The sequence below is a fragment of the Meleagris gallopavo genome, chromosome 4 (genome assembly GCF_905368555.1).
Source record: "Meleagris gallopavo chromosome 4, MGAL_WU_HG_1.1, whole genome shotgun sequence".
NCBI classification, from domain to species: domain Eukaryota; kingdom Metazoa; phylum Chordata; class Aves; order Galliformes; family Phasianidae; genus Meleagris; species Meleagris gallopavo.
This window is the reverse complement of record NC_139407.1, coordinates 25,247,826-25,256,560: the sequence shown is the minus strand read 5'-3', so window position 1 is coordinate 25,256,560 and position 8,735 is coordinate 25,247,826.

Here is an 8,735-nt window from a genome sequence, read left to right as displayed (position 1 = left end):
CTGTTTGTTGAGTAACTTTTGTCAATTGTTTCCAGCATATTTTTCACACTGGGCATTGGGAAGCTCCCAACATATTCAGGAATTCCAGATCTGGGAGCACTGTTATCTAAGATACAGCCAAAAGCAGCTCAACTCATTTCATGAAATCAAACATATTCCCCATGGAAGTACCCAGCACTTTGACAGCATCTTAGCAGTCCTCAGATGCCAACCACTGACATTGTGACTAAAGGAGATACAGAACTCACTGGGCCCGTGAACTTACAGACCAGAGGCAGGAAGGTACAAAGATTCATTTTCCTCTCATACGCTACTATGCACTGAAAAGTATGAACTAAAAATGGAAACAGTAGACCTACATCATTTGTATTAAAAATTCTCTTCGTCTCATTAGGTGATTATTTAACAGACGAGTCCCATGAGTGCTATCAGAAAAGTTGCCTCTAGTAAGATGCTTGGCAATAAGCCTGGAGACAGATGTTCCTGTTCCATAACGAGTGATCAAAGGCAACTATTAATAAGCTGCTCTCCCTGGGAATAAAAAAGGAAAAACAGAATTTAAAGAGAGGTCTCCTACAGGCTGAGAAGCAGAAGAAATTTCAAGTTAACACATACTTTCCTGAGTTTTGAAAATCTACCTAAGCCAAAGAGAAGCACACAAAGTGCTTTTAGAAACCTTACTCTTTTAAAATCAGCACTGGTGGACACAGCAATGAAGTTGACTAATGGCGAGCATTTACAGCCAAGTGCCACAGCACAAAGAAGATGGTGAAGATCTCCAGTGAAAAGCTGGAACATACTCATTTACTTAGCCACAAATTCTTTCTTTTCTAATCTATTTGAAAAGGGTCAATGCAACTTCTGTAAGGGGAATCCTGCCATGCAAACCTTAAGAGGGCTCTTAAGTGGTCAGTGTGCACACACAAAGATGATCTGGTGGACAAGGTCTACTTGGATTTCTCAAAACCAATTGCTGAAGGCTTTATAAGAAAACAAATTAGTAGTAGAGTAAGAATAAAAGGCCATTTCTGGGATATATGTTACAAAAATTGACCACTTACTTCTATATTTAATTTTCCATCTTTTAGACAAAGGGACACCAGCAAAGTGTTGGCTGGAGATGTGCTGTTAAGTCTGGGGAAAACAGAAAGAGCAATCAGAAGAAAAACTTGAAGATGATGGGAAATTGATCAGTCTAAGGATGAGCGGACACCTTAAAAAGCTATAAAATGATCTACTGAGGTTTTGCAAATGGACAGTAATAAGCCAAAGAACAGCTGGCGCAGAAAAATTAACAGATGCCTATGGAGGAAAAATTACAACCGTACCTACAGAGATGAAATGATGAGCCTTGAGAAGATGATTCTCATCTGGAAGTGAGACCTCCAGATTATGGTACAGTCGGAACAGTTGCAACCACTTCCAAATCAGTTCTATTTGTTTAACTGTTCTCATGCAAGTTTGGAATTGTTATTTCAGAGCCAATTTAGAGCAAAGAACTTGTGAGCTGCTACGGAGCAGTACTCCATCCTTAAAAATCTGAAGAATGTTCAACTCAGTGATTGACAAATGTATTATCCTGATGTAATTCTGGCATTCCTAGCCCATTAGTTTCCAGTTTCAAAGTGAATCATAATCTTTCAAAAAGTACAATTTTAGCATGCAGATCCCATTATTAAAACAATCATTATGGATGCAGTTGAAATAACAAGGTAAAAACCTTATCTTTTGCGATGCAGTTCCAAATATATACATACATACATACATATATATGTATTACACAGAATAAAGGTTTCTATCCTAAATCCCAAAGGCTTAACTCCTTTCAGTACTTCATCTATTCATTGGGAAAGCTGCTTGGGATTTTCACGTACCTAACTCATCACCACACAGAAATTATTTTTGAAATGCAATTCTCACCTGGATTAAAAGGAAAAAAAAAAGAGGACAACAATAGTGACAAGGAAATTGAAAGCAACATGATGAGGCAAAACTCAGTTGAAGTTTTTAATAGCTCATCCTAATACTTTATTTTCTCAGTTGAAGGTCAGTTCCTAGCTTAAAGGTAAGAATCCACATGCTAGTGCCAAACATGGTGTTTGCTTAAAAAGGGGCTTAACCACAGCTGAATCTTGGACACGCAGACAGTATTAACACATGTCCTTTAGAAGTTAGCAAGTGAATTTTGTAGGAATTTGGTACGTTTTTCACAACTTGCTATTTGCTGTGTTGGAGGTGGCCAGGAAGAAAATTCAGTCCAGTCCTCAGTGTGGGCCTGTGTTTCTCCTCTTACTTTGCTGCAGAGGAATATTTTAGCTCTGCATTGTGGTGCTGCAAAAGATTGCAACCCTTGATACACTTCAGAGGAGGAAATTTTCCTTGTTTTTCAGTCGATACAGAGAGGCTGAATTTCATCTCTTTGAAGATACACATTCATGTGACAGTGGGACGAAGCTGGAAGAAGATGCAGACATTTGAGCATCCCTACCTTAGGCAAAGTTATGCCTGAAAGGAAACAGATATCAAACTCATTGTGAATTATTTCTCTTTTCTACATAGTTAGCTCATCTTAACCAGAGTTCATGCTTGTTCTACTATCTATCTTGCCTGAAAGAAATCTGAAGCAGCAGGCTATGAACTGCAGGAATCCACTGGCAAATCCATTTCCTGGACTCCGGTTTCCTTTGCCTAAAGATTACTCATAAAATAATAAACTTCCCCTCTGAAAAGGAAATATTTTCCAGCACCTACTTAAACACATTTCATTTATTTATTCCAAAACTTTTCCCCAAACTGTCCACAATTTATAAAGAAAAAAAAAAAAAAAAGGCTTAATTTATTCTTAAACAAAGAACGCTGATTATTGCAACATACTGCCAGGTGAAAAAACATTTCTGTTAGTGTAACAAATTCGCTGCCTGGAATAGAAAGCTACCCAAACACACCTGGGCCTCTTCACAAAGCATTTAATATTGTGTTAAGGGCATCGAGAATGGAACACTTGGCACTATCAGAAACTGTGTGCAACTTGGGGGGGACAGCTCTCACGCACTGTGAACCAAACAGCCCTCAGGTATTAATCTATACCAGTAAAAATGTATGTCAGATATATGTTCAGCTACTTTTCTTTTTCAGAAACATGTATCATAGCCTTTTTAATGTCTCTTAGTCCCACTCCCAAGAAAGGAAATGATTCCAAAGCTGTGTGCCGAAGGCATCCACGTGGCACACTGATTTTCAATAGCATTAGGCACACAAGCAGAAGTAGAAAGAAACTGGTCACTGAACTGGTCTCTACAGTCTCAACTGACTTTTATTTATTTTTCATTTGAGTATGTAGACATCAAAAGTTTGGTGAAAGCCCAGAAAGAACAACCAGAGCTAATTTAAAAGTCTACTTGTGTTGGTGGAATGCCCAAAAAGCTCACTGAGATCTGCCCTGTCCTACTCAATCCAGGGCTAAGTAAACAAAACCAAGGACCATCAATAAAGCACTGACATTTGTCTCCTTCCTTCATTAGTCTGAGAAAATGCTGCTTCATACGAAATGGTTAAGAAAAGGATGTTGCTGTAATCACAGTATAACGAGAAATAAGAAATTGAAGAAGAGAAAGACCGGGTCCCCATCCTGCTATTAGGTTTAGAGTCCGGAACAGGCCATCATCCCCTTCTCAATAAGGAACTAATTTAAAAAACTCAAAAGGAGGGAGTAGAGAAGGAGGGGAAGAATTGTGGAGAGAGTAGAAAGACATCAAAAAAAAATCTGTTTTCCTGGGCCAAAAGGGCCACCATGAAATATTCATAAGGCTTTTCCAGTTTGCTCTGTTTATCCATTCCTAAAATATTGACACACGCAAGCTTCAAAAAAATCAGCTCCCAGAAACTGTTCCAATACCAGTGTCAGTCTAAATGTTATCTCCGCATTATGGGCTTATTAAAAAGGGGAAGAAGAGAAAAGCTCTGAGATACGCCTGCCATGGATTTCACTGCATGTTCTCCAGTTCTTACTCAGTTTGACTGAGCCAAAAAGCAAAAGGTCAGCTACAGGATGAAAGCTGTCCACCTTCTGGTCCCAGCAAGCACTGAAAGCACAGAGGCATGTCAAAGTGAAATATAATTAACCATACCTCTTCCATCAGATCACAGAAAAAATAGCTATTGGAGCTCAGTAATGGCTCTGAGGGAGCTTAGTAGGGGACAAAAGATGAAGTAGTTCTATTGCACTGCAAGGCCTGGGATCTGCAAAGCCTTGGAGGAAGTTCCATGGTTAATTTCAACAAGGAACTTCAAGAAATAGATTTGCATTTAATATCTGAGACTCTTGTCAGCAGTTGCAATAGAGTCCGTGAGGCTTCCTTTGGGTCCAGAGTTGCTCTAGTGCAAGAACAAGAGAGAAAACTCCGATTATGAAGGCTAAGAAGATTCATCTTCTGTCTTTCCATATGCAAAAAAAGCCTTTAGAATGTATGCACATGCGTGGAAGCTCCTAACTAATGATTTTACTTTATGTCACACTGAATGTTATACACACATGATTACTTTAGTATTTGGCATTTTCTTTATTGCCAGTCACTGAACTACAAGAAAAGACTGATGCTAGCATTGTGTCTAAAAGGAGGCTATAGGAAAGAAGGGGACAGACAGACAGTGGGGTCTGTTCTGACAGGACAAGGAGAAAGTGTTTCAAACTAAAAGATGGGAAATATAGATTGGATATAAGGAAGTTCTTTACACTAAGGGTGGTGAGGCATTGGCACTGATTGCCCAGAGAGGTGTTGGAAGCTCCATCCATAGAGAACCAAAGGTCAAGCTGGAGTTGCCCTGAGCACCTGGTGTAGCTGTAGGCGTTCCCTGCTCACTGAGGGGGATTTGGACTGGGTGGCCTTTAAGGATTCCTTCCAACTCAAACAAATCTGTGGTTCTGTGATTAAGTGCAGAAACAGCCCAAAACCAGCTATCTATATATACCCTCCTGCTTTATTTTCTGCTTCCTATGATAAATGTGGGTTCTTTAAATTATCTCTCAAACCAGAAGTTTTTCCAGTTGTCTGCCGGTTGATTGTTTCCGCGCCTTGTCAGCTACATCGTTTGTGGAGCTCCAGTGCTGCAAATCTTAGGTGGAGGGAGGCCCCTGGTGGTCACACCGAGTAAGGCACCAGAATCCTGAACGGGGGATGTAACACTGCTATCCTGAGTATTTCCCAGCTAGTTCTATGACATAATTTAGGCACTCATCGCTAAAACAGCACTGCTTTCTTCTAACAGCAGTGTCAGAGAAGTTAAAGGAAGCTTTTGAGTAACGAGATTTTTCCCATTTCTGTCATTCTGGGCAACAGAAAGAAATGCTGAGAAATTTGCATGCATCTATAAATAGACTAATAAAAAATACTTGAAAAAAAAAAATCTCCAGTAACAACACACACACACACACACACACACACAAAGATTAGGGCTCAACCATCTTCATTTCAGGAACAGATCGTTCACAATCCATTTTCTCTTGAACTTCAGATGAGATGTTAAAGACAATAAGAGTATGACTGCTTCACAACAGTCCAGAAGACAAAAGCTATCCACAGCCTCCAGCCAATCCAAATCCATTTTCTGCAATATGTATGTGACTTCTTTTTATCACTTCTAACAGAAGTCCTACCATTCCTCTAAGCACATGCCTCAGCTCATACAGCCACTTAGGTAAGAAGGAGACTATTGGAAAGCAGAGGTAAAGATTCAGAGGAAAATGGACCTGAGGAAAAACATTGCCTCTTCTGATCAGGACCGCTTTGCAATACATCATAACACATAGTTGCAATAAAGATGCTTTTCCTGCTGTGACCAAGACATAACTATAGCTCTTGAGCAAGCCCTTACCATTACCTTCAAGCAAAAATCACAAGAACAGAGGAGCATCCTGAGAATGACTTTCTCTTTCTGCTTCCCTTGAGTACTGCCCTAAACCATCTGCTGACCTTGCCCTTGCTGATTTGTTGCTATTGTTAGAGCTTACCAATCTGTGCCTGTATCTACTTAATTTCCAAGAAACACTAATTTTCTATCACTGTTCAGCAATGCAGTTGCAGCACTAGGAGGTGTGACAGTAAAAGTTTGTGACCATAGAGAAAGGAACCTTTAAGATAAAGTGGGTATTGTGGAATATGCATTCTTATAGTGGTATTTAATGTCTTATAGCAAAGCACCAAAAACAGAAGCTCGTTGCGGAGGGTGAATGTTCCCTTTGTGTTTTGTTTTATTCTCCCCCCACCCTTCTCCCCCCGTCCCCCCCCACACACACACACTCTTTAGGAAGTAACCAGATGTGGAAACCAGAAAAGCAAGTAGCCACATGTGTTAAAAGTTTGCAGGCTGAGTGGCTGAAGAAACAGAGTGGAGAAGAAAGTAGAGGGGGAACCGGGCAGAAGATACGATGAGGCTGTGCTGCTTAGTAGTGAATTCTCTATGCAATTTGAGTTTTCTTGGAAAACCCACGCTGTAACTATCCACATCACAACAAGTGGGAGATAGCAAAAACCAGAACATGCACTGCATGAGGTCCCTTGGTCAGGAGTTCTAGAGACTACATCCACTCTCTCCTCAAGGGTTTCTGGGAATGAAACTAAAATGGTCACATAAAAGAGAGGACATTGTGTAACTACACCCAGTGAGACCATCATTCTGAGACATCTCAGATTCTTCACAAGTGCCAGTTCTCATCAACCATGGTGTGATTTGTCTCAGCTACTATACCTTAGGATGGTCTCACAACAGCCTGCCTCCCTGACCTCAGGGAAATGTCAACACAGACCCACAGCTCGCTGACATACTGCTGCCACCAGGACAGGAACTGCACACTGTGTGACTCAATGAACTCAGTCCTCAGAGCTCAGAAAAGAAAGGAAAATTCCTTTCTCATACACCACCCCTTTTCCATCCTGTTCCTGTGTCCTGTAAACACTAATCCCAGAAGTCTGAGTCCTGAGAAAATATGTTTTTAGTTCCAAAAGGGAGATCCACCTATTGAAGCATATCACTTTGTTCTTGGGTAGAAATATTTTAGTATCTCAAACACATCTACCATTTCAGAACTGCAGAATATCCACTGTTGGAAGGGACCCATGAGGATTATCAAGTCCAACTCCTAAGCAACACAACTGCCCCATTCCTCTTACACATTCCTGACTGGTATTTGGAGTGAAGAAAACAACCAGCAACCCCTCCCACAGGACAGAAGGAGGCTGACATAGTGCTCATTGCTTTGTGGGAAGCACTCTGGGAAAAGTCGAAAAGCATTTTCTATCTCACACACAAGAGGCAGAGGGCACTGGGAACTGTCACCATTACCTTTATCAAACATTGTGTTCCATGGGAACAAAGAGATGTAAATACAACACACGCCTTTTCTCTCCTGACAGGGCATCTGATGTTCTGTTTCAGGGCAGCCCAGGAGAGGACACCACATGGACATCTATTAAATCCAATCTGTATGTTCATGTGGTCATCTATGACCTCATTGTCAGAAGGACCTAAAGTCCCAATCTGTGTGGCTGTTCTCTCAGTGACTTCTTATGCTAGTTTGAAATACCTTAGAAGAAAATAGAAGTTTAAGTGGGTTCAAAAGAAAATAAACAGATTTCCCCATAAGCAAATACACTCCAGGTAGCAATAGTGCATTTTGCCTGCGGACCCCCAAAGCAGCAGTCAGTGTGCTGTGAAGATTGTGGAATCATTTGAGTCAGAAGAGACTCTTAAAGGTCATCAGTTCAACTCCTCTGCAATGAGCAGAGATGCCTACAGCTACATCAAATGCTCAGAGCTCCTCCAACCTGACTTTGAACATCTTCAAGGATGGGGCAACCAGCATCTCTTTGGGCAGCCTGTGCCAGTGCCTCATCACCCATATTGTAAAAAACTTCTTCCTTACATCCAATCTAAATATCGCCTTTTTTAGTTTGAAACCATTTCCCTGTGTCCTAACAAAACAGACCCTGCTAAAGAGTCTGTCCTCTTCTTTCTTATAGTTCCCATTTAGATATTGAAAGGCCACTCTCAGGTCTTCCCAGAGCCTTCTCCAGGCTGAACAGCCCCAGCTCCCTCAGCACATCCTCATAGGAAGGGTGCTCTGTCCTTCAGATCATTTTTGTGGCCCTCCTCTGGATACACTCTAACAGGTCTACATCTCTCCTGCACTGAGAACTCCACATCCAGATAGAGTACTCCAGGTGAGGTCTCACCAGCACAGAGCAGAGGGGCAGGATCACCTCCCTCTCCCTGCCGACCACGCTTCTTTTGTGCCCATGATGTTGTTGGCTTTCTGGGCTGTGAGGGCACATTGCTGACTCACGAACAGCTTGCCATCCACCAGTACCCTCAAGTCCTTTTTGGCAGGGCTGTACTCTATCCCTACATCCTCCAGCTTGTACTGATAGTGAGGATTGCCACAACCCAGGTGCAGTACCTGGCACTTAGCTTTATTGAACCCCATGAGGTTCACCTGGGCTCACTGCTTGAGCCTGTCCATATCTCTCTGGATGGCATTCTCTCCCTTAGGCTTGTCAAAACTGCACCACACAGCTTGGATTCACTTGTAAACTTGCTGAGTGCAATTGATCCAAAGAAAATCCATAAATACTCTTCTGATTGGGCTGAGAAAGATCCTCCTGGAGGGGTCTCATCTTCCAGACCTGCAGGCACCACATGCGCTGCTCAGCTTTCTCCATGCTGGAGGTATGGTATCCATA